Source organism: Myxocyprinus asiaticus, chromosome 4, assembly GCF_019703515.2.
Source record: "Myxocyprinus asiaticus isolate MX2 ecotype Aquarium Trade chromosome 4, UBuf_Myxa_2, whole genome shotgun sequence".
Lineage (NCBI taxonomy): Eukaryota > Metazoa > Chordata > Actinopteri > Cypriniformes > Catostomidae > Myxocyprinus > Myxocyprinus asiaticus.
This window is the reverse complement of record NC_059347.1, coordinates 22737899-22764677: the sequence shown is the minus strand read 5'-3', so window position 1 is coordinate 22764677 and position 26779 is coordinate 22737899. Positions and strand designations below refer to the sequence as shown.

General features: G+C 37.0%; 1 protein-coding gene and 1 long non-coding RNA gene across 14 annotated transcripts in view; one reads left to right on the top strand and one right to left on the bottom strand.

The window, feature by feature from the left end:
* The window catches only part of LOC127432191 (multiple C2 and transmembrane domain-containing protein 1-like), a 491532-nt gene that overhangs the window by 410566 nt on the left and 54187 nt on the right, over window positions 1–26779 (bottom strand). Inside the window, exon 1 of one of the 10 annotated variants that reach the window (XM_051683120.1) lies at window positions 12547–12691. The exons of the other annotated variants lie outside the window; for them this stretch is intronic. The gene's annotated coding sequence lies outside the window, so the exon portion shown is untranslated. Of the gene's footprint in view, window positions 1–12546; window positions 12692–26779 lie in introns of those variants that run through there. 10 annotated transcript variants of the gene reach the window in all.
* LOC127432302 (uncharacterized) overlaps window positions 736–26779 on the top strand; it is a 46459-nt gene continuing 20415 nt past the window's right edge. For all 4 annotated transcript variants that reach the window (XR_007895734.1, XR_007895735.1, XR_007895733.1 and 1 more), the window contains exons 1-2: window positions 736–1003; window positions 2551–3172. This is a non-coding gene — a long non-coding RNA (uncharacterized LOC127432302). The remainder of the gene's footprint in view (window positions 1004–2550; window positions 3173–26779) is intronic.

Here is a 26779-nt window from a genome sequence, read left to right as displayed (position 1 = left end):
GACACACAATTATTCATTATTTAATGAATAATCCAACAGACGTCTCAAGACCGTAACAAGCAAAGGTCCAAGTAGGCCCAAGCAGACTCCGAGATGTCTGCTCTCCCACTAATCATTATCAGCTCTTACTTCCTCTTTGCTGACACTGGTCCAGCAACTAGTGGACCTCAGAGACATTCCAGGTGGGGGAAGGTAGCCACATGCAAAAGCAAAGGAACGTGGGGAAAGTTACTCACTCCATTCTCCCATAGTTAAGACACATAAAGCCCATAAAACAGACTTTACTTCATTAATTTATAGACAAACTGTTCTATAAATGAACATTCATATCCTCAGGACATTGTGTGTATGATTATTACTGTCTCATATAGTGTCTTTTGTACTGTATACCGTTTTGTGTATGTTTTATGACAGAGCCACTAGATAATGTAAAATTACTGGTATCATGCTTCCTATCAAATTAATCCTTGTGTGATGCCCTAAACATTGGAATATAGCACCCCCTTATAGCATGCATTGTATGCTTGTTATATTAATCAGAGCATAAAGGGGCACAAACTGCTAGCTTACTCCAATCATGCAAATGAGTCACATTCCAAACAAAGGAACTTTTCACACATGAAAATTGCACCTTTCTCATTGGTCAAGCCAAACTCATGAGGAGTGACCTCCCTCAGGAGTTATAGGGCACTGTTGGAGTGACTTCCCTCTCTCTTCCCTCTCTCTCTCTTCCCTTTTCTCTTTCTCCCTTCTGCTCATGGTTGCTGCTTTTGTGGGACCGGAAACACCTGGTCCGACCGCGAGGTCGTGAGCCGGCAGGCCTTAACACATCAAGCCATGTGTAACTTCCTCAACCATAACGGAGTCAAACTAACACTGCAATTTCATCATAATTTCTTCATTCAACACGGAAGAAACTGATTGCAACTTCAACACCATCGGCTCAAGGAACCATCAAGACTTTCTCCTGAGACTGCATCCGGGCTCTCTCTCAACAGCCAAGGTATTGCAAGTATCGTACAATTAACTAACTAAACAGAGGTTTAGAATTAGCTGTGAACCCCTTTGTTAACAAAGGTGCTTGGAAGTAAGAAACTGATGGTTCTTTCAGATGGTTAAATGACTCTTGTTATAGCTTCTTTCACCTGATCTGTTCCGGTTTCATTCACTTTCACTTTTCCATTTTCCATGTATGCGTGATTTGTGTGTATGTGTTTGTTTAGATTAGTTATGTGTTCGTGGTTTAGTTAAATAAAGCTTTTGTGAACATTCTTGCGAGTTGATTCTGGTCTGCTTGTACATCAACGTCAATTTAACGAGTTGATCACAGCTACATGCTAAGAAAGAGTTATTTTTCTGTGGCCACGAAAAATATACTTTCTGAGAGATTGATAGACGATCAATACTGAGTGTTCGCTGGACAAACAGATTAGTTAATTGTAAAATTATCCAAATATTTATAAATAATTATAATGAGTTATAGTTAGTTATTCATATTCCCCTTTTAAAGATAATTTGACGGTGGTATATTTTGATAAATAATCTCATCCCTGTTTTTAAAAGATTTCGCTTCAAAGCTGTACCTAAAAATGTGTAATATTATTTTCAATAAGCCATGAGAATAATATTACTCCAATAAGATAATTAATCATAATTCCCTTATTAAAGCTGATTCCTTACAATAGAAATTGTGAGCGGATACAATGAGACATTGTATTACGATTTTAATGGTGGAGAATTTTATTCAAACAAATAATCTAGTTATTTGTCATTTATCTAATTTATAATGGTTGTCGAACGCAACTAATTCCATTATAAATTTCCTTACATAATAATGTAGAATAAGGACAGTTTAATTTAATTCCTAGCTCACACATACTGTTTCCCTACATATAACGGTGGAGGTACACGTGCACTTTAACCCAACCCGTGTACATTTATACTACCAAATTCACTACAGAACTTTACATACACCTTAGCCAAATACGTTTAAACTCAGTTTTTCACAATTCATGACATTTAATCATAGAAAACATTCCTTGGCTTAGGTCAGTTAGGATCACTACTTTTATTTTAAGAATGTGAAATGCCAGAATAATGGTAGAGATAATTATTTATTTCAGCTTTTATTTCTTTCATCACATTCCCAGTGGGTCAGAAGTTTACATGCACTTTAACTTGGGTAAAATGTTTTGGGTAGCCTTCCACAAGTTTCTCACAATAAGTTGCTGGAATTTTGGCCCATTCCTCCAGACAGAACTGGTGTAACTGAGTCAGTTTTGTAGGCCTACTTGCTCGCACAAGCTTTTTCAGTTCTGCACAAATATTTTCTATCAGATTGAGGTCAGGGCTTTGTGATGGCCACTCCAATACCTTGACTTTGTTGTCCTTGAGCCATTTTGCCACAACTTTGGAGGTATGCTTGGGGTCATTGTCCATTTGGAAGACCCATTTGCAGCAGAGCTTTAACTTCCTGGCTGATGTTTTGAGATTTTGCTTCAATATATCCACATAATTTTCCTTCCTCATAATGCCATCTATTTTGTGCAGTGCACCAGTCCCTCCAGCAGCAAAGCACCCCCTCAACATGATGCTGCCACCCCCATGCTTCACGGTTGGGATGGAGATCTTCAGCTTGCAAGCCTCACCCTTTTCCCTCCAAACATAATGATGGTCTTTATGGCCAAAATGTTACATTTTTGTTTCATCAGACCAGAGGAAATATCTTTGTCCCCATGTGCACTTGCAAACTGTAGTTATGGCGGTTTTGGAGCATTGGCTTCTTCCTGAAAGGCTGCTCAGCAAGCTTATGTCGATATAGGACTCGATTTACTGTAGATATAGATACTTGTCTACCTGTTTCCTCTGGCATCTTCACAAGGTCCTTTGCTGTTGTTCTGGGACTGATTTGCACTTTTTGCACCAAACTATGTTCATCTCTAGGAGAAAGAATGCATCTCCTTCCTGAGTGGCATGATGGCTGCGTTGTCCCATGGTGTTTATACTTGCATACTATTTTTTTGTACAGATGAACATGGTACCTTCAGGCATTTGGAAATTGCTCCCAAGGATGAACCAGACATGTTGAGGTCCACAATTTTTTTTTCTGAGGTCTTGGCTGATTTCTTTTGATTTTCCCATGATGTCAAGCAAAGAGGCACTGAGTTTGAAGGTAGGCCTTAAAATACATCCACAGGTACACCTCCAATTCAGTACACCACTTATCAGAAGCTAATTGTCTAAAGGCTTGACATCATTGTTTGGAATTTTTCAAGCTGCTTAAAGGCACAGTTAACTGCGTGTATGTTAACTTCTGACCCACTGGAATTGTGATAGTCAATGAAAAGTGAAACAATCTGTCTGTAAACAATTGTTGGAAAAATTACTCATATCATGCACAATGTAGACGTCCTAAACGACTTGCCAAAACTATAGTTTGCTAATATGAAATCTGTGGAGTGGTTAAAAAATGAGTTTTAATGACTTCAATCTAAGTGTCTGTAAACTGCTGACTTCAACTGTATAAAACCCTGGACATAACTGTCTCCAATAATGTCTCCATAATTCTGTTTGACTTCCATGATTGAGAAATGTGACAGAAATATTATCAACAGCTCATTTAGAGCGACAGCCTACCATCCAGCTAAGACCTGTGAAGCTTAAATGAGGTTTTGGAATAGGATAAAGGTTAAAGACCAATCTGCTTTGGGCTATTTCTGTAATATAACATTTCCATCACTAATACAATGTAAACACTGATATATTTTATTTATAATTCAAGTGAAGGAAACAAACTTTTGTGTTTAAGACAATACCATGGTACTGAATGATTACCATATTCATATAACATTATTTACTGCATACTAATTTCTTACTACTTGTTTTTAAGGTTCTCCAGGGTACGTCAAAGAATAATATGGTATTACCATGGTAGATATACATAAACCATGGTATTACAATAATACCATGTCCAAAACAACAACAAAATAGCATGTTTTTGGTTAATGTTGTTTATTTCTAAAGAGGAAATATAGCCTACTACAGCAAACTCCAAGTACAAAAGTGGACCACTCTGAGAATCAGAGCTTTACCTAAAGAAAGATATTAACCAAACACTGAGGTTTGAAGAAACCCATAAACACCAAGTCTGGGTTTCAAGTTGTAAATCCTGGATTTCTAGTACAGCTGACTCATGACCCATAATCCTCTGTAAATGGCTATTTTACATACAAATACCCTAGGTCACACAGAAATATCAAACATCCATTTATCACTTTCGGGCATGAGTGCAGATTTCCCATGGGTTTTTAAAAACTCAAATCTTTACAAAGACAATGAGGTTTGCACCTACTGGCCATTATAGGCTACTGTAAATGAATAGTCCAGCCTACATGTAATCAGTAAAAAGACATGATCTCAACACCTGCTATTATCTTGACTGTCTTTCCTGTTCATTACTAGCGCCAGTCAAGTTTTAATCTTCACACCATTCTGAGTAGGCGTTATTACATTATCATTAAAAAGTAATGAGTACATGTATAATTTTTGTAGGATTTATTGTTCATGTCACAGAAGTGAAAAAAAAACACACACACAAAAAACTGAAAACTACAGGGTTCAGTCTTCAGTAGAGAGAGAGAGTGTAGTCTAGTAATAATACCAAATGTGTAGTATGCATGAGGTATTCTGTAGTTATCCTCTCAATAAATATTATTATTATTATTTTTTGGAATATAGAAAAACAGTGCATTCAAGGTACTGTCTATATTTAGTCAGTTTTTGTGTTCCTTGGGAATCAAACCCATGACCTTGACATTAGTAGTGCCATGCTCTGAGCTTCAGTAATACGTTTATATCAAAAATAGGTTTAGGACGCATCTGTTTCCAAAAAGCAGCCCTTTAAAGAGTTCACAACCACATGTGAAAGAACAGCTATTTGGGTACCATAATTGAAACCATTTTTCAGCAGGATCATAGAAATTAAGTGTAAAAAATCAAAAGTCTAATTCACTGAGGGTAATTATTGCATTGAATGTCTTTTTGTTCTTTTTCCTTACCTGGTCTCATAGACACACGTTACTATACCTACATTTTTGCAAAATACTTTTTTGTTGCTTGTTGCACATGTCGTGGGAGTTTCTTGGTGAAATAAACACTAGAAGCGCAAAAACAATACCTTTGGGCAGATTATCAGTTCGTAAAAACTTTTTCGCACTGTTCCTCACAAAATGCTATCTCAAGACATAAAACTATTTTACTATAGCACATGACTTGTAAGGCAATGCATTTTAATATTTGCATTACATAACCAACTACATGTATGAGCACGATCCGAGGACCAGAGTATGAGTCCTGAGGAGCGTACAAGCCGACATATGAGGCAAAAGTGTCATAGAAGCACCACTAAATGATGTGGTGTTTCAGAAATTGTGTTTTTCATCTCTCACATTTGCTTTTAATGACACTATTGGTTTAGGTTTAGGGTAGGGAGGTAGGTTTTGTTGATTTAAAATCAATAGGTCATTAGCTTTAATAAAAAAATTTTTTTTTAAAACTCATCTATCACCGGAGAAGTTTACATATCTTGGAACTGAAGTTACCAATAAATATTCTTCTCTCCTAAAGGCTGATTTTACCCCTTTAATGACCAAACTACAAGCTAATATACCATTCTGGAGAATGCTTCCTATTTCTCTGATTGGCAGAATAAATGCAATTAAAATGATAATCCTGCCACAGCTATTGTATTTATTTCAGAATATTACTTTTTTTAAACATTTAGATTCAATTTATTCTCCCATTCTTGTGGGACTATAAAAATCATAGTTAAGAAGGCATATCTTTGTAAATCCAAATGAGAGGGAGGGCTGGCACTCCCAGATTTCTGTCTTTATTATTGGGCCTCTCACATGAGAATCATCTCATTGTGGTTGGATGATCTTGTTGACCCTCCAAAATGGCTACAGATAGATTGTGATCAGTGTTATCCCTACGATCCTGGAGCAGTGATTCTCTCTCCTGTGACTCTAGATCAATCTATATTCAGTAGCAGCATTGCAACACGGAATACACTTTGTATCTAGAAGCAGATAAAAGAACATTTTAAGATAAAGTTCCTATCATTTTTAACTTCTATTGCTAGGAATCCGTCATTTCCACCTTCAAGGTTGGATGGGGCTTTTATACAGCGGGGAGAATTGGGTATTTGTACTATAGGGAACCTTTTCATTGATGGGGTTCTGACATCCTTTACACAAATGCAACAAAAATGTAAACTCCCCATAAGTATTTTATTTTTAGGTTTCTACAAATTAGAAATTATATACATGCTCATAAACCTTCCTCGTATAATGCATCACCCTCAGTCATTGACAATTGTTTTGATCAGTGTAAGGGAAGTACAAATTCTTTATCATTAATCTATGATTTGTTACAAACCATCAACTCTCCTTCTACAAAGATACTTAAAGATGAATGGGAGAAAGAGTTAGGAGTGGAAAGTTGAAAGTTGGCAAAATTGTTTAGAAGATATTAATGAACACACTAACTCTAGACACTGCCTCATCTAGTTTAAGATCATCCACAGATTGCATTATTCTAAAAAGAAACTGCATAGAATTTTCCAAATATTTCCCCTCTCTGCGATAAATGCAATGCAGTTGACGCTGATCTGTCTCATAGTTTTGTCTTCTGCTCCAAGATGCAGAGTTACTGGTATGAAATTTTTGATGTGCTTTCAGAAATACTCGATGTTCAAATTAAACCAGATCCTGCTTTCATCATTCTGGGACTTTCTGACCTTATGCATTCACTAAGCAGAGCGCAACACAAGCTGCTTGCATACAGTTTAATTACAGCCAAGAAGCTGTTACTGCTTTTCTGGAAGGGAAACGAGGTCCCCACTGTCAAATTATGGCTTAAAGTACTGACGTCTACTTTATAATTGGAACAAATTAGATACCGTCTGAAGGATAAATTTGATCAGTTTGATAAGATCTGGCACCCTTTTATCTGTTATCTTAAAGGAAACCCTATTGACTAACACACCACTCTAGCAATGTAACGTATTAGTTTATTTTCACCATACCTTTTTAATTTGAATTTGAATGTAGAACAGGTCTAGTAAGGGAAGGGATATACTGTTTAGGAGATTATTGTGATTTATGCTGGTTTTGTTTTGTTTCGTTTTGTTTTTCTTTAAAAAAAAAAAATGTCTTTGTGTATATATACACAGGGTTGTGAGGGTTACTTTTGAAATGTATTCCACTACAGATTACAGAATACATGCTATAAAATGTAATTTGTGACATATTTCGTGAGATTACTCAAGGTCAGTAACGTATTCTAAATACTTTGGATTACTTCTTCAGCACTGGTAGATTTTTTCACTTGTTTTGACTATAAAAACTCTGCCAGTACAGTAAGACAAAATACACATGTTAAAAATACATTCTCTGAAAAACCTAAATATCTTATGCAGTGTTGTTTCTAAAACAAGATATATCAAATTGATCCTGTTTTAAGGATTTTTAGATATTTTTACAGGAAAACAATTACAAAATTATTATCAAGAATACGATTTTTGCCCTAATATCAAAGGTCTTACTAGAAAAAAAAGAAATTTTGATCTAAAGTGAATTTTCTTGATAAAAAAATATGATCGTGCCTGATAACGTGCATGTAAAATGGCTAGAAATAGCATTTTAGCTTAGTGTAAAGCTGACAATTTACACAAGGTTTATTTCTATTTCTTCTGCTCCAAACTTACTTCAAACGTACTTCTCTGTCTGCTCGTATGAATGTAACTCATCATAAGAAAATGTTTCACCGCTGTTCAAATGCACGTTGGATTGCATCATTTATATGTATAAATGTTTTCCATCTGAAAGGACTAAATATAAAATGAAACAAATGACAATAAAATGCAAAGTAATCTCTTCAGTAATCAAAATTCTTTTTGAATGTAACTGTATTCTAATTACCAATGATTTAAATTGTAGCTGTAGTGGAATACAGTTACTTATACTTTGTATTTTAAATATGTAATCCCGTTACATGTATTTCGTTACACCCCAACCCTGTATATACACAAAGGAAATGGAATCTGTAAAGTGGGTAATCCTATATTAAATTCTGTTTTCCAATAAAACTTTGACAAAAAAAAAAAAAGTTTTTTATCTCACACTTGCATTTATGACACTAACAGTTAGGTTTAGGTGTAAGCTTTAGGGTAGGGTGGTAGGTTTTGTTAATTCAAAACTCTATAGAGAATTAACTTTGTGTCCCCTCTGAACCATTTCTCCATCCAGGATATCACCCCGGTCATCACGGGTCCCCCTTTCCCCCGTTCTCCAATGCGTCTGCCCACCTTGCAAACTGTCCAACTGTTTTTGAACAGAAGAATGTGATCTTTGTAAACGGCCCCTAAAAACATGATTGGGGTCAGGTGATCCAAAACCAGCCTAATTATTCAAGGCTTCTTTAAAGCTACACCATGTAAGATTTTTGTTTTGTTAGAATTGAACAAAATTTCATTAATGATAGGGTGACCAGATTCCTGCTTGTGGAAAACAGGACAGCCCCCTCCAAGCAAAAATGAAATTGATGTATCCTTACCTAGGCGCAGATCAATGCGAAGTAGAGGCTGCATCCATAACTGTTGTCACCTTGTACTTTTCGCTGGCAGCAATTTTTCTCAGTGTGCGCTTATCTTTCAAGAGTTTATCGTAAAATGCAGAGCAGTCCAGTCCAAAATGAAGACATACGAAAAGCATTGCCTTCATGACTGTTACACTGAGTCGAGATTTATCCGACTCATTAATGAGAACACATGCTCCACAGAAGCAGATGTCTCAGGCAGGCATAAAACAAACTCCACGACCTTGGCTCAGACTCCGAAGTTGATGGTCTTGCTCTCCAGCTCAAGAAAAACATCTGTCCATCTCTTTGACACGGACGTCTTTTTCATGTTCCACTCGTTGATGTGATGAGTGACAATGTTTTTTGCACAAGCCCACTCATCAAAGAGCGTGGTTTCGTCAATCAAACTGAGAGCAGGGATTCTGGAGTAGAAGTGTTCGAGGCTGCTCTGAATGTCTTTCCACTCTGGGATGTCTCTCAGTAGGGCCCACTCAAGTGTTTCTGTGTTCTCCAATGAGCGGCTCCAATTTTGGAGGTAATCCACCGATGCTGAATACATTTCTCACTGAACAAAATAAATCATCTGCTCGCATGTCACCGGCTTCAACCAGGGCATCCAACTGCTTTTTAATGTCAGAGGGTATGAATGATTCCTCTAGCTTGGCACTGCAAGACTTTTCTCAGGTCATGAATGTGCAAAGCTATGGCCGGGCACAACAGAATAAGCAAAAAGTCCTTCATTTGCGTGCACCTTGTCAGATTTGGGACTTTGCTTCACAAAAAAATCGCTAACTTGGTGTGGCACACTTTAGCAGCATCCACATGCTTTTTTGTATGAACGATGTCGGTGTGGCCTTCATGGGCGATGGAAATGCGAGCTCCACAAACCTCACACCTCACTTTACTAGGCTCTGTCTGTGACTCTTTAGAAATGTAAACTCTTTTTGAAGATCCTCATTAAATCTGCAATTTCATCTGTGTGCTCTTTCAAACTGACTCTTCAATCAGTTTACTAACTGGATGTCTATTGATGGGGATTGTGACTGGATAGTTTAATCCAGTCACGTACTTCAAATAACACGGTGTGATTTTATTTGTTATAAATTGTGTATGAGTGCGGTGAAAGGTATGGTATATAGTTTGAAGCTGAAGCTTGTAGCCACAACAAATGAGCAACAATGACCATGGATCATTCCAAAAGGCAACCCTCTGGGGAATCACCTGTTAAGTGAATTCAAAATAAAGGAACCGAGAAGAGTATGCAAGCAAAAAGGGAAAGCGACAGAGGCCATAATAAAACACACAACAACATCGGCTTGGCTTTTTCAGAGGTGGTGACAACTCCTAGATCTGAAAGGATTTAAAACCAACCCAGAGATGTCTTTCTTGCTCGACAGACAGTGGCGGACTGGCCATTGGGAGAACCGGGACTTTTCCCGGTGGGCCGGCCATGAAATGGGGCCACATGGGCCACCATGTTATGCAGAACGCGCCACAAAACGGCACCGCGATATGCAGAAAAGGACCCCCCGCTCAACAACTTTTGGGCCAGTTTCTATGTAAAATCCGGGGCTGAATTTTCTTCCCAGTCTGCCCATGTCGACAGAAGATATTTTATTGGACTGATAGTTAGCCAGGTAACTCTCTTAGCGCAGTAGTCCGTTAGATAGCATTAGCCACTCTAATGGGGCATTTTATTATGTATTGTGGTACTGCAGTGCTTGATTTCATTTTCAAGGAAGGACAATGGGGGGGGGGGGGGGGGGGACTTTATGCTGGTAACAATGCTAGCTAAGATATAATAGTTTCCACCGTTTGACTTTCTGATATGACTAGCAATCATTATGTCTAATGTCATCCTTGCCTCACTTTTGTAATGTTATTTATTTTGAAACAATTGTTTTCAATAAGTCAAAACAACAGCGAAAGATACGCTACTTACCTGCTAATAAGACATATTTTTTAGACATCCGTCTTTTTCTTCCTTTCGTTATTTATTTTATTTTTTGAGGGGAGGGGGTGAGTTTTGTTGTTGTTAGTAACATTCGCTCTGATAAGTTGATCAATCCGTATCCATGGTTACACCGGTACACCTCAAACCTTCAGATTCATCCGCGCAGGAGAGCAGAGCCAAAGCCCGACTGATGTAATTACCAAATCAGTGTTCCTCCGCAAGTAACTTGCAGTTCTATGCTTCAACCGCTAGAGGGTCTTAAGTTACATAGTGTAGCTTTAAGCCAATTAGTCAATATTGAAAATATGTAATTTTGCGCATTTCTTATAAATAAGCAAGTGTGGTTTTATGGTATGTCCAATTAAAATAATTTAAAAGCATGTAAAGGCTTTGCATCTCCAGAAAATGGCATACATTATGGCATAGTTGAGTTTGAGTGAGCTTGAGTGATTAAAAGTTTCATTTGGTAAAAAAAAAAAAAAAAAAAAAAAACCTGCATCATAACCAGTGTGCTCGCTGTAAAAGCCAGCACAGAAGGCAGCCAATTTTCAGAACTCTCCCAATGCGGCCTAGTTTATGAGCTACATTATTCACATGTTTATGGTTTTATTTTGAAGCTTCACTCTCTATCACACTGAAATCTACTGTATTTGTTTCACACTCTTTTCAGCACAGAGAAAGGAGTCATTCATCATTTGTAATGAATATACTCCCACACTACACACACATCTAATTTGTGATCATCCACCAAATGATCCATTTCATTTAGCACGAGTTCTTTTCATCTTGCCAAAGACTCTAAAATCACATCCTCTTATCTGCAGTAAGGAAACCAATAACAGGTTTCATCATAGCTGTACTCTGTATTGTGTTACATTTTTAGTTGAAAGCTTAACTGTGAGTGTATTATTCAAAGATAAAAATGAAGAGTGTCCACAGCAGCTCCATTACCATATGTGCATGGAAGAGGAATAACAACAATAACCAACAGGGAATCTAGTGCGTACACCAAAAATCCTCAATTTGTTCAAAATACAGCAGTAAAAGAGATGATTTTACTACAGTTAAGGCGTGTTATAGTTACAATGCAAAGTCTCACAACTCACGTGTCTTATTACTTATATAAAACTGCAGAAACGATAATACGAAACGATTAATAATCAGAATAAACAGTTATAACACCAACATAGTTATAACATTAGCCTGACTGTTTGTCATTCAAAGTTTTCATGTAGCACCTTGAAGCATTACAGTTAGCAAATATACTGATGTATATTGGTGTGTGTATATCGGCTATATTACATTGGCTTTGAATACGGCTTATCCAATCAGAACTTTCTGTTCATATAATACCAAATAAGGACCAGATAGTCCAAAATACAAACACACAAACAAGCCATACAGGGAACAACAATAAAAACAAAAACAGCCATACAGGGGTATATAACTAGGAAATAAGCACAAAGTATTGTAACACACATGTTAAAGTGATAATTACCCAAATATGAAAATTCTGTCATCATTTCCAGTAAAGACAAAAGATGCAATGAAAGTGAATGGTGATCAAGTCTCACATTCTACCTAACATCACCTTTTGGGTTCTACAGAAGAAAGTAAGGTTTGGGACAACATGAGGTGGGTAAATGATGACAGATTTTTCATTTTGGGGTGAACTATCACATTAATTACAGTATAAACTTGCTTGCATAAATAATATGTCCAAACAAGCATGATACTTACTTAACTGGATAACTACCCAAACAACAGTTGCAGTATTTACATCCAGGCATATACACACACTGCAAAACAGCATGTCACAAATATGACAAGCCTCACTGAATAAATGACAGCAAACAAAACAAAAAAGCACACAGGCCACAGAGATATTAGCCACAACTCCTCTGCCAAATTCTTTTCTTGTAACACCTTTTTACAATAAATTACAACATTACCTGAAAGCGAAACCAGGCTGATGGGTCTCATCGCTCCAGTATTCTCCCTGGATACCTTTGTGTAATTATAATGAACATATGCGGAATGTTCCAGGCAGCACTGGAGTGAGATCCAGTCCAACACCTACCCAGAGTTTCTGAGCTATGGGGAGCTCTAATCCACCCTCTGCCCACTCAGCCTGAACACATTGGGGCCGGTGCGCTTGTTCCATCAGCTGCTATTTTTATCAAAGCAATGCCATCAGAGACAGGCTGGCCTGAAACAGAGGCACTGTGGAGTGTGATATACTCCGTACAGTGTAAACGAATCTACAGGGCCTTTTATCATGCTGCTTTGCATTGCCAGAACAGAAGTGCTACAATTACAGAGCAGATAATCAAAGTGGCACCGAACATAGTTGTGGTCTACAGAATTCTAGTGATTTTTAGTGATTGGAGGAATAGAATGGCACATGGTAACTGAACACTAGACACAGAGGATGACTCTGAGGAGAATATGTACACATTGCAGTTGTCAAATATGGTTGTCATTCCTCACTAAAAAAACAAAACCAAAAAAAAAAAAATGCAATAATTACCTTAAAGCTGATGTATGTAACTTTTTCTGTTAAAATACTTTCTCCTATTACAGCTTAATAAGCAGAGACAACTATAAGTAAGCCATTCATAGGTTCATTTTCTCAAAAATTGTAAGCATAGAGCTATTAAAAATAGTTTGTGCCAGTATCAATGAATATCTAAAATAGTAGTCTATAGAGCATTACAACGTAAACAGGTGAAAGGTGAATGTATATACTGTATGTGTGTATGTATACTGCATAAAGTAATGTTTTTTTTTGTTTTTTTTTAAATGTATGTTACATGGATGTTGTTGCAGTGCCATGTCCAAAAAAAATTTCCCCTAAAGGGACAATAAAGTTTAACCTAACCTCACCTATCTGACAAAACATTTTGGAAACACTTTTTAAAAAAGGTACTATTTGTATATTAGTAAATGCATTAGGTATCATAAACTATCACACCAAACAATATATTTCATAGCATTTATTAACCTTGGTTAATTTTAATATATAAAAAATGTAATTGCTCATTATTAGTTCATAATGCATTAACTAATGTTAACATACTGTATACAAACTTTAATTTGAAAAAGGTAGCCAATTAGTATATGCTGAAATTAACATTAACAAAGATTAATAATAATTAATAATTAAAAATATTGTTCATTGTTAATGTTAAATAATTTAATTAACTAATAAAACAAATACAACCTAATTGTAAAGTGTTTCCAACAATTTTTAGACTGCATTGCTGCTTTAAATTTGAAAGCAAAATCAAAGTGGTGCCAAATTTGTTTATATTATTATTATTTTGACCACTTTGAATTTAATTAAATAAACTCTGAGGTGAAACTCTGACAAGTCATAAATTCAAGTAGAAATGACAGAAATTATTGTAATAAGTTAAATGGATGGAAACCAAGATGTTGCAACTGTACATGGCCAAAGTGAGTCAAATTCTGTTATGATTTCATAAACTGGTGATTAATATTAAACTCAATTCAGAAAAATATTCTCTCATCTGCTGCTAAAAAGCAATAACACCAGTAACATCAACAATAATGTGTAATATACTTCCACACTTATTCTACCATTTCCTGAACCCTGAGGAATAAGGAAATGATTTTGTGATAAAGCGAGTGAGTCATGCTCCAGAATGAATGTGTGAAAAGTTGTTTTCCTTCATCTGAAGAAGTGAAGGTTTACAGTCAATGAGTCATGATCTTTACTCTGTTCTCTTGATCATAAACTCACTGCCGTTAACATTCTGACTGCAAACGCTTGCTCTGATACTACAACAGAAATGCCCCCTCACTGTTAGTTATACACTAAAAACTTAGAAATCATACTTTTAGACTGATGAATATTCAAAGGACCCCTGTTTCATCCTTGGATTTTTATTTTTTTTATTTAGTCTTTAACCATTCTAGAGTAGTAGAGTCTTCACACAGAAAAAAAGAAAGAAATTGAGGTCTAGCCTGGCATGAAGAATGTACACTGTATGTACCTCACAGCTGGCCAACAGGCTAAAGACCAGCTTGGTCAGGCTGGGAGACCGACTAGACCAGCTGACAGCTAGACCTTCTTAAACTAGTTAAGACTAGCAAACTCTCTTAGTCTGGATCAGGATGTTCAAGATTCCCCACACAATTTAAGAACCTTGTAAGCTAAACTTGTATCCTTTTAATGGTTGTATTAAAGAAGTTAATGTAACCAGTCAAAGGTTTATAAATTGAAGAAACACACTTGACCCTTTGGAGCCAAATGCTAATGTCCAATGTGATATGCAGGGACAGATCTTGTAATGAGGTTAAGGATGGAGTCAGACCCTCCACCACATTAATGACCAAGAAAAGAAAAATCTCACTAGGACATTCTGTGAATCCTAATTAACTGTGAAAAACTATCTCTCTCTTTACGAGCGAACAGAATTAGCTCCCTTTACAAAGCTTCTAGTAACCTAGAGCCATGCGGTAATTAGTCTGTGGTTCTTATGACAACATTTGGCAAGCTGGGTTTTCAGTCCCAGGAAATAGAAAATAGTTTTGCTTCACCAAATGTTTGACTACCGGCATAAAGTTTGGTCCACATTGCAGCTTATTCTGGCCAAGACCCATCTACTCAGACAGGTAGGTGACAACAAACTCTCCCTGTGTCTCGATTGGCCTACTTATAGTACACCCTTAGAGTATCTACTTTTTTGTTATGGAAAAATGCACACATTTGAGTGTGTAGCTAGAGAGTGTGCAAGTATTGAGACATACTATCGCGTCATAAAATTGCATCTTGAAACCACAGGCCGCTTGGTCGCATTTTCACGTGCATCCTGCAACCACACCGACCTGTCAATCATCCTGTTACAGTTGTCATGACATGCACGTTCCTCATTTTATTTTTACTATCATTCGTTCGTTATTTCATTTAATTTATGCTATACCCCACAGTGATTCTTACTGTATTGGAGAGAAGAAGCAGCGTGGTGTTGAAGATCATGTGTCTTTTGTGCGGAGATCAATTGATGTTTTACAGTACATAGGCTACTGTATGATGCTTATGTAATGTGAATTTAATGTAGGCCAAAATTCTATATTTTGCTATCATTATCTCCATTGAATGTGTGAAGTTCACAATGGTTTGCAGATTAAATCTAATAAGTAAAACATGAAATAAATATTTTAGAACAAGTTAATGTGATCTTATTCATGATCAACTAAAGTAAAAAAAAATATTTCATCTATCTTATCTTGAATGTCATATACAAATCAGAAAGACAGAACAATTGCATGACACTGTGCTGGATCACTTTATTTATTGTTTTTGTCTTTTGAAGCATCACATACCCTTACATCATTCAACAGTCCATTGAAAGGGAATCTGATCTCCACTATTTCAGTGTGATACAATAAATGGCAAAAATAAAATTAGAACATACAATTGTGTTAATTACATAAATGTTTCTGTTTAAGATTTTTCCATTTTTGATCCACATAGTGCTGACACTTTTACTTAACAATATTGTCAAGAAAGTAAGCTCTTAGAATCACTGTGTGCCCATAAGCAATACAAATACAGTAGATGGACATAAAAGCTTGCAGGTAAGATTATAAGGATTATTAATCACTCAAACCCTTTTTTGTTCATTGTGTAAATGGAGCAGCCGATCATTTGCAATTTAACATATAGCGTCTTCATCCTACAGTGTCAATGAAGTTTCTTTTCACAGTGTTTAACCATTAAACTTACACGAAGCTTAAGATGTGAAAACATTTACGAACTGATGAAGCGCCGTCGTCACGCCATGTTAATAGTTTTCCATGTTTCACAGTTGTAGTTATGAAGCGAACCATCAAACTCCTCTTCCGTCAAGCAAGGAACCGTGGGCAATATTAGCCGAAAAAGCGTGCACAGATCCACACTTCACAAATCTATAGTAGACCATCCGTGCTACTTTGGAACCCTTTTTCTAAATATACTACCATTTGAGATATACTAATACTTATCTCATATACTATTTAGGGCAGATAGTGTGCACATTGAGATGCAGCAGAAAATGCTGGTGTGATCAAGGATATCACATCTACTGTTCCTCAAACAAAACTCTAAATATCTTTCAAAGATTGGATGCCACAAATTACGTGAAATTCAGCAACTAGATATTCCTTAAAAGAGCTCATTGTAGCTGGGTATCTTGTAAGCATGACTTTAATTCCCTGCAGTCTGATAAAAACATGTTCACCTGACTCTATGAAATTGCATATACTATGAGCAGAAAATCAGATTGGAACTGGTGATTTCAGCCAAAGCTTGCCATTCTTATGTGAACGGACTGTGGCCATGCTATCTGAGGCTAAGAGCACAGGAAATTTGAAAGCAGATAGCTGCCAATCTAAAGCTATTGTGTGAAGGATAAAAATGGAACGATGGGGGAAAAGAGAAAGATAGAAATGCAGTGGATGCCAAGGAAGGGCAAAGCTTTAATGCAACTACTGTGTTCAGGCTAGTTGAATCGATATTTTATTACATTTTCTGGTAAATGTTCCACAGGGCAATTTGATAGTGGAATTTTGATTCACATTTTAGAATTTTTTAGTCATATCCATAGCCTATTATACTGTATATTTTCAAAGTAATCTAAATATGTCCAACTAATATAATTTCCAGCTAAATTAACTGATTCAAAATTAAAATAAGGGGTTAACTGACTAATAAGAATTTCCTTTGAACAGTAGGGGTGTTATTTTTATTTTCACTTTGCTGTCTGATTCAGGTGAGCTGCTCTGTGAATATGACTGAGGATGAAGAATGATCATAAAGAAGCCCGAATGGTGCATGCAGAGAGAAGCAAAAGACATCTAATCAATGATTCACTCAGAGAGCCTAGAGAATAACATGATACTAATGAAAAGTATGACACACTGCAAGAAATATTAAGAGTGAAAGATGTGACTGAACAGATTCATATTATAATGGTTACATGGAGGGATGATTGGGAAGATGCAGGTTTGATTTATATGAGTTCCACACTGCATTTTTTCTCAGAAAAATAAATAAATAAAAATCTTAAGGAATTTTAAGGAATATCACACACACACACATACATATATACACACACATATATATATATATATATGTGTGTGTGTGTGTGTGTGTGTGTGTGTGTGTGTGTGTGTGTATTGAGAACTTGCATTTGCTGTGAGAAGAGTGTGTAATTTCTGTGCCACTAGAGTCAAACGGAATTGCAAAATACATTCACTGTTTTCAACCAGATTCCAGAAATCTCAGCCAGTCTTTCATTGGTTATGCAAACAGATGTTCCCACCCCAAACTCGCACCATTGTTCAAGCCAATGCAATGTTGCTGCTCAAACAAACAGAGGAATGTTTTGAAAGAGCCACAGTGTTATACATTTAGGAAAATCAACCTACAAATGGCTTGCTTAAAGTACACTCTGCATTAAGCTGAGATACAAGAAAGAATTTTAACTTACATTAGCTTTAAAGATTTAAGTCAAAATCATTGTGCTAAAACTGTCTAAACAAAAGCACTTTAGTTCAGGATACAGTTCTATGAACAGGGTCAAAATATGGCAAGTTACCCTGCTGACATTGCTGAAATCACTCTTAACAGCATTCTGGTCCTTTATCTGACATGTGGTTGCAGTGCTTTGGAAGTTCAATTTTAGAAGCCAATTTTAGCACTTTAGACTCGATTAGAATTATTGTGTAGAACTATTTTTCTACCACCAGAAACAGCAAGCAGCAAACTAAAGCTGACTCCACACTAGCAGACTCAGAACAACTGGATTTGGGTGGGGGCAATCACAGCCAATCAACAAAAAGCTTTTAAATATACAGGTATTTTTCAATATTACTCCAAGAGTTTGCAGCATCTGCTATGTTTAGTTGTTTGTTAAAGACATGTCCTATTGAGAATGTATAGCAAAAAGTGTGCAAAGAGATGGGAAACATACGTGTGGCATTTGGTAGGTGAACAAATCAAAAGTAAAGTACATATGTGTAAGGTGTGCATATTTATACATAATATTATATATATATGTAGACTATAATAAATGTATATAATCTAAAGCTGTATACAGATATAAAGCTTATGTTTACATTATAAACATTTATAAAAGACACAAGTATTAAATGTAAAAGGTTTGACACATTTATAGTCACGTTGTGCAAAGATGTGGGCAGCAGAAGTGTTTTTCTTTTAATAGTCTGTCATTATATGAAACTTAGACATAAAAACAGACTGTTGTGGCTCATTTTAGTGCAAGAAAAAAGCTTGGTGACAGAATCTGAGTGCAATGAAAACATTCACATCAGCTTGATGTCTTGTCCGTGCATCAGTAAAAAAATAAGCTCATTGGTCACTTGACGAGAACACAAGACCCCGCCTCAAACAAAACAAATGTGTTTTTTCAGTCTTTAAGCCATTAACTCAGCGGGGTCCAACAGTCAAGTGATTAACACCTCCCGCTGAGAGACGCTCATGCGCTCTGTCTCCCTCTGCCTGGTAGGGATGGGCGGATCGATCCTAAAGTATCAATACTTCCGATCATGATATTGTATCAAAAATATCGATCCTCATACACAAATATCGATTCTAAATTATTATTATTATTTTTAACTAGGGACATTTTGGTTACCACGAACAATAATCATAAGCTTCAAAGTGGAATAAAATGGATTAGGCTATATTAGCAAATACTTGTGCAGGATGGGAACTGTTTCTTCTTCCACTCATTTTAACATTCATAAATGCTGAAAAACACAAGCAGACAAGCGCTTGCGCTGTCACAAGACTCGTTCAAACAAGAGGTTTGCTGCTGTCAGTGGTGCCTTTTTCTCGTGACATCAAATAAGTAAAATTTATATTTCTAAGTAGGAAAATAATTTCACTCTACACAGCAAAGCACATTATAGTACACAAATAAAACAAATAACCATTAATTTTTATGTAAGCTATGTATGGTAATACAAGATAACGTGTTAACGTCAACATTACTACTCATATTAGCTACAATGCTTAACAGTTTATTGCATATTATGAATTAATTTATTAGTTAGAATAATAATAAAGTATTAACAATTTTCATAGTAGCCTAATAAAAGGAAAATTAATGACACCTATTAATTTAAATACATATTTAACATGAAGTTACCATACCAATGTTCTTAGCAGTGTACTCTACACCATGCCAGCAAGAAACTTACCCTGATACACATATTGTAAGTTTATGTGGGACTATAATTACAACAGTCCCAATTTTAATGAAAAAAAAAAAAAAAATCTTACACATTTTACATGAACTGTATATACAGTGCATCCGGAAAGTATTCACAGCGCTTCACTTTTTCCACATTTTGTTATGTTACAGCCTTATTCCAAAATGGATTAAATTCATTATTTTCCTCAAAATTCAATACCCCATAATGACAACGTGAAAGAAGTTTGTTTGAAATCTTTGCAAATTTATTAAAAATAAAAAACGAAAAAAAATCACATGTACATAAGTATTCACAGCCTTTGCTCAATACTTTGTTGAAGCACCTTTGGCACCAATTACAGCCTCAAGTCTTTTTGAGTATGATGCTACAAGCTTGGCACACCTATTTTTGGGCAGTTTCTCCCATTCTTCTTTGCAGGACCTCTCAAGCTCCATCAGGTTGGATGGGGAGCGTCGGTGCACAGCCATTTTCAAATCTCTCCAGAGATGTTCAATCGGGTTCAAGTCTGGGCTCTGGCTGAGCCACTCAAGGACATTCACAGAGTTGTCCCGTAGCCACTCCTTTGTTATCTTGGCTGTGTGCTTAGGGTCTTTGTCCTGTTGGAAGATGAACCTTTGCCCCAGTCTGAGGTCCAGAGTGCTCTGGAGCAGGTTTTCATCAAGGATGTCTCTGTACATTGCTGCATTCATCTTTCCCTCGATCCTGACTAGTCTCCCAGTTTCTGCCGCTGAAAAACATCCCCACAGCATGACACTGCCACCACCATGCTTCACTGTAGGGATGGTATTGGCCAGGTGATGAGCGGTGCCTGGTTTCCTCCAGACATGACGCTTGCCATTCAGGCCAAAGAGTTCAATCTTTGTTTCTCATGGTCTGAGAGTCCTTCGGGTGCCTTTTGGCAAACTCCAGGTGGGCTGTCATGTGCCTTTTACTGAGGAGTGGCTTCCGTCTGGCCACTCTACCATACAGGCCTGATTGGTGGAGTGCTGCAGAGATGGTTGTTCTTCTGGAAGGTTCTCCTCTCTCCACAGAGAAACGCTGGAGCTCTGTCAGAGTGACCATCGGGTTCTTGGTCACCTCCCTGACTAAGGCCCTTCTCCCCCGATCGCTCAGTTTGGCCAGGCGGCCAGCTCTAGGAAGAGTCCTGGTTGTTCCAAACTTCTTCCATTTATGGATGATGACGGCCACTGTGCTCATTGGGACCTTCAATGCTGCAGAAATGTTTCTGTACCCTTCCCCAGATCTGTGCCTCGATACAATCCTGTCTTGGAGGTCTACAGACAATTCCTTGGACTTCATGGCTTGGTTTGTGCTCTGACATGCACTATTAACTGTGGGAACTTATATAAACAGGTGTGTGCCTTTCAAAATCATGTCCAATCAATTTAATTTACCACAGGTGGACTCCAATGAAGTTGTAGAAACATCTCAGGGATGATCAGTGGAAACAGGATGCACCTGAGCTCAATTTTGAGTGTCATGGCAAAGGCTGTGAATACTTATGTACATGTGATTTTTTCGTTTTTTATTTTTAATAAATTTGCAAAGATTTCAAACAAACTTCTTTCACGTTGTCATTATGGGGTATTGTTTGTAGAATTTTGAGGAAAATAATGAATTTAATCCATTTTGGAATAAGGCTGTAACATAACAAAATGTGGAAAAAGTGAAGCGCTGTGAATACTTTCCGGATGCACTGTATAATGTTAATTAATTTTAGAGATTGGGTGCATGCATTTTTCATAAATTCACAGTATGCCCACCTCTTCAGACAGTACTACACCACTGCTTCTTGAGTAAATTCATGCTAAAATAACAACATATCTAAAGGTGACATTTCTTATTTCTTAGAATTATGTAATTTTTGTTAATAAGTAATTAAAAAAATAGTTAACATGGTTTTACTAAAGTAATATTGTAGTAAACATGTTTTATTTTATTTTTATTTTTTTGTGCTGAACCCATTGTTTTACTACAGTAATAATGTAGTAGTAACCATGGTTAATTGTGTGGTAACTATGGTTTAACTAAATACCATGGTTAAACTATAGTTACTGTAGACAAAACAGAAGTCTAATAATTTTCTGTTTAGGCAAATAAAAAAAATAATAATAATAATGACTTGAATTATGACTAAAAATATTATTTTAAATTACCCATTTTATCCCAAGTAATCTCAAAAAAATAAATGTAATAGAAGTATCGGTATTGGTATCGGTATCGGCGATATTGGACTTGAATATTGGTATCGGATCGAAAAGAAAATAAGTGGTATTACCCATCTCTACTGCCTGGCCGGTGATTATGTTAATGAAGCCAACACCTGAAAATCATTGGAAAAATCATCTAGTGAGATGCCACCTTAAGGCTTGTTCTCACAAACAGCAAAGCAGTAAACTACTCATTTAACATTACATCCTTTGGAATAGGCCAAGCAACAACAAGATGTGGACTTGGTTTAACCTTGTAATTAGGATCATTATTATCCTAATTAATATTAATAACATAATATTAAATGAATTAGCCAGGAGTAAACACATTTAAAACACTTACAACCACTACATTTTAAAGAATTTATTACAATCAAAAAGTTTGCTGTGCATGCACATCATAGTAAGAGCTGACTAAAATCTCATCTCTGCATCAACTACAAGAAAGGAGCTAAGCTATGTAATTCTGTGAGAAAACTTAAAGAACATTCATAACAGAATACAACGGAATACATTAAGATATGTGTGAAATACCTCAAATCCTAAAAAATGGGCTAAGATAAAGTCCCTTTCAAGGCAAGTCACTTCACTCTGTGGCCATCTTTGGAACGCTCTCGGGCAAACAGGGCAACTATTTTCATGTACACAAGCAGCATAAAAGAACAGCTCCTATCTACTTGAATGGGAAAAGACCGAAATCTCCAAAATGGTTGGTCAAGATTACAATCAAAGAATATATTTAAAATCAGCAGTAAAATCTGACTACAATGGTATTATAAATTGTGCTTCTTTCACGCTCAAATCCTGCTAAAAAACAAAAACATTTCAGGGTGGTTCAGCAAATGTGCATACACATTCTCGAGTTGACTGGCAGGTGATGTACTGTATCTAAAAGGTTGGCTCTTTTACCTGTAAGGCAAAACGTACTTTTCTACATCCGTTGGCCATCGGTGGTGTTCCATTTTCTTACATTCATTTTAAAACCAGTGGTCTGTCTGACTTAGGCTAAATATTCTCTGGCTAAGATCAGCTGTTCATTCCACCCCCTTCCAGTGAGAAGATCAGCTCTGTGTGTTTTTAAAGCATATTGCTGAAATCACAGCTAAGTGGTGGGATCACTAGTATCTTGTGATTAAGATGAACGATTGGCAAGGCTTTGTAGAGCTAGAAACCTTTAGGCAACGCACAGCATTCCCACGCCTTTTGACCAATGAATTCCCATGACTTTTCAGTCATTAAGGATTTTTTTTAAACATTTAATAAAGATTGCAATTAAAAAAGATAAATTTTTAGCCTTCAAAATACTTCAGAGCTGATCATAACCAGAAAAATGTCCATTCATTATCACAATTTTCATTACTTTTTAAGATAATAAAATGTCTTTCCAGGCATGAAAAGGTTTTTCAGGACCTTGGGAACCCTGAATGTACAACAGTTATTAAACACCAAGCAATGATATTGATAATTCCAAGATCCAGTGTCAAATTAAGAAATCTGCATCATTTGAAATCAAAGCCCACAGCAAATCTGATTGTCTAAATTAAATTTTAACTAGTTACTTTAATTGTGGAAATCTGTTTCTACAGTACATACTTAGGCTAAATGACCGGATGATTGAGTTTGTAATCAAATGGCACTTTTCCACTGCACGTTACAGTTCGACTCGACTCGCTTTACTTTTCTGAGCTTGCTTTTCCACTGCAGTTTAGTGCAGCCTCAACGTGGGTGGGATTATAGGCTGATCGTCATAGTTGCGCCGTCTCTACTGCCATGACATAATCTTAAACGCGACACAAACACACAACAAAGGAGCAATGGAGGATATCGAAGGAATGGTGTTCTTGATTCTCGGCATGTGGCTGTTTTTCACAGCAAGACGACAAACTTTGCTTCAAAAGAGGCTGACGGCAGCAAGACAAAATACAGCAAAAAAAAACAGGAGAGTTTGGGAAATCATACACCAAAGCGCAGACGAGGACATCACTGTGTTAGCTCAAAGACGATGCACGAGGGTAAGCTAACCTGCCATCTAGCTTATAGCAATGATACTGGTAGAGGAAGTAGTGGTGGTGTAGTGGACTAAAGCACATAACTGGTAATCAGAAGGCTGCCGGTTCGATCCCCACAGCCACCAAGCACTGTAAGTCGTTTTGGATAAAAGTGTCTGCCAAATGTAAACGTGATGATTTTCTCTGACCAATCAGTGACGTCACATTTAGTATCGGCTCGGCTGGCTTGGAACCTCGACCGAGGGGGTACTAAAAAAGGTACCAGGTACCAGATACTATCCACAGTGGAAAATCCCCAAAAGCGAGTCGAGTCGAGCCAAGCCGTACCGTGCAGTGGAAAAGTGCCATCTGATTACAAACTCAATCAGCCCCAAAAGTCAGTGGAGAGAACAGAAAGTCAGTTAACTCCATCTCAGGAGAATATGCCACTTCTCAAACCACATCTCACACACATAAATCAATAAGCAACTTGGGCAAATGCTTTAACAGTCTCCTGCATGACAATCCATTTAGAAATTAAAATGTGTAACGAGCACTTACTGTGCACTGTAGAAGAATGAATGACACCAGAACAACACTGTGAGAAATAACAGCAACATACATTCCACTAATCCTAAACAGTTAGTTCATTAAAACATCTAACATCAGTAGCAATTAATTGGCCTTGCATGCTTGAGAAAAGTTTTTAGCCACCACCCCTTGCAAAAAAAAAAAAAAAAAAAAAAAAAACCTACCATCACTCAAGTGCACTGCAATGCTTTGCTCTTGATTGATCCTGGTGTAGTATTTTCCGACAGTTTGTAAAATACACATTTATCTTTTTTTACTGCCTGTCACTTTACAACTCGCTTCACAACTTGCTTTCTGCACCCCTCTGTAGAAATTACACCCGGAAAATGGAGCTCATACTTGCCCATACTCCTAACAATACTTACCACTTTGACCACTGGGTGCAGTGTTTTGAATTTTGGTAAGCGCAGACCGATTTTAGCTAAAGAAAAGTCAACCTACTATTTCTGACTTCACTGTGAGATCAGTCTGCTCGTTTTTACTGTTCTTTCTCTTTATTACTTCACTGTGACTGAGCAGGCTTATGTGTAAATGTGGGTGGTCAGTTTGTTAGTATATTCATATTTCAGATGTCACAAAAACACACATTTCAGAACATTTTATATCAGGTCTTTTTGTAATGAGGAGGACTTTTTGGGTTTAAAATGTCCATTATATTTATAGTTATGTTGAATTTTTTATTTCAATATATTGTAATTAAAATAATACATTATTTCTTTGCATTTATTAAATGACTGCATAGTGAGAGAATCAGGTGAACCATGCTTCATATAGTCAGGTTCTGAATCTTTCTGCCCACCTACAACCCATGAAACATTGGTGCCAACAAACTCTTATGTAATCTCACACCGTTTCTTTTTAAGCACAGTCTGGTTGTGTAACCTCATGCAAACAATAAATATTCAGTAATGAACTATCTAGGACAGTGAATTAAAAGATATAATACAACAGCACAGCTTGGATTTCCGGTTTCAAAACTGAATTCCAAAAATACAGTACAATATAACTTAGGCTATTTATGGCAAATCATCTACAGAAGGGTGCTGGCCTATAAGCCCACCATGCTGAGTTTGTCAAGTTCCATCTTTCCATTTCTATTCATTTCTGCTCTAAAATTGTAGTTCCGTAGATTTCAGGCAGGATCCTGGAGCAGCCCCTAAGGGAGCAGACACCTTAAATAGACTCCTGCCTTTTGCTACTGGGACTATTATAAATCTCCATTAACCCCTTCCAATCCTCCTCTATACACCCTGACCCAGAGGCTCAGAGCACATGCCTAACCCATTTTCCTCCTGCAAGAACCAGCAGGGCAGCATGTGGTACTTGGGGCGAGAGGGCTGGGCTGCCTAATCCCGAGATGGACAGGCTCCAGATGGACAGACAGGGGGTCAGTTTGTGTTTGACCTGTGCCTGTGCAGATTCAGAGCAAAGAGGACAGCTTATCAGGACATGCTTTGGTTATTATCTGTATGAACAACACCTTGGAGTTGGAGGGGGTGTAGCTTTTCATTGGAGGATTGCTGAAAACACTTTAACAGATGTTGTAGTCTAAAGTGAGCAGAATTGTAATTTATTTTATTTTGTGTGTGTGTGTGTGTGTGTGTGTGTGTGTGTGTGCGCACTGGTCGACGATGGATATGGGTTATGAAATTACCGATGCCATATCTAGACAGCAGGGTAGTCAATGAGAGAATAATCCAGGAGGTACAGTATGTAATACCTGAAGAAAGCTTTCCATTAGCTTTCCTTATTCATCTCAAAGGAATTTGTTTGGCTTGTGCGAGAATCACCCAGAAATAAATTATTTGAATTCTGCCATCTTTGCTCATGGGCACCCAGTTCTTGGCAAGGAAGTTTTTGAACCAGTCACCTAAGCCGCAAATACCATGTGACAGATCACTCTGGAGCCACAGCAAAATGATATCATGACCATGCTGATTGGCTGATGGCATCATCACAAGAACACGCACAGTCGCAAACCTTAAATCTAAGTCATTAAGCATGCAGACATGGAAAAATATTCATTAATTTCATACTAATACGAGTTTTATATGTTGCTTGCAAAAAATTTTACACAGCTGCAATACATTTGAAAGATGCCTTATGGCAGCAGAATGGTGTAGTTGCAGTGCTTCATGTTTTGCTGT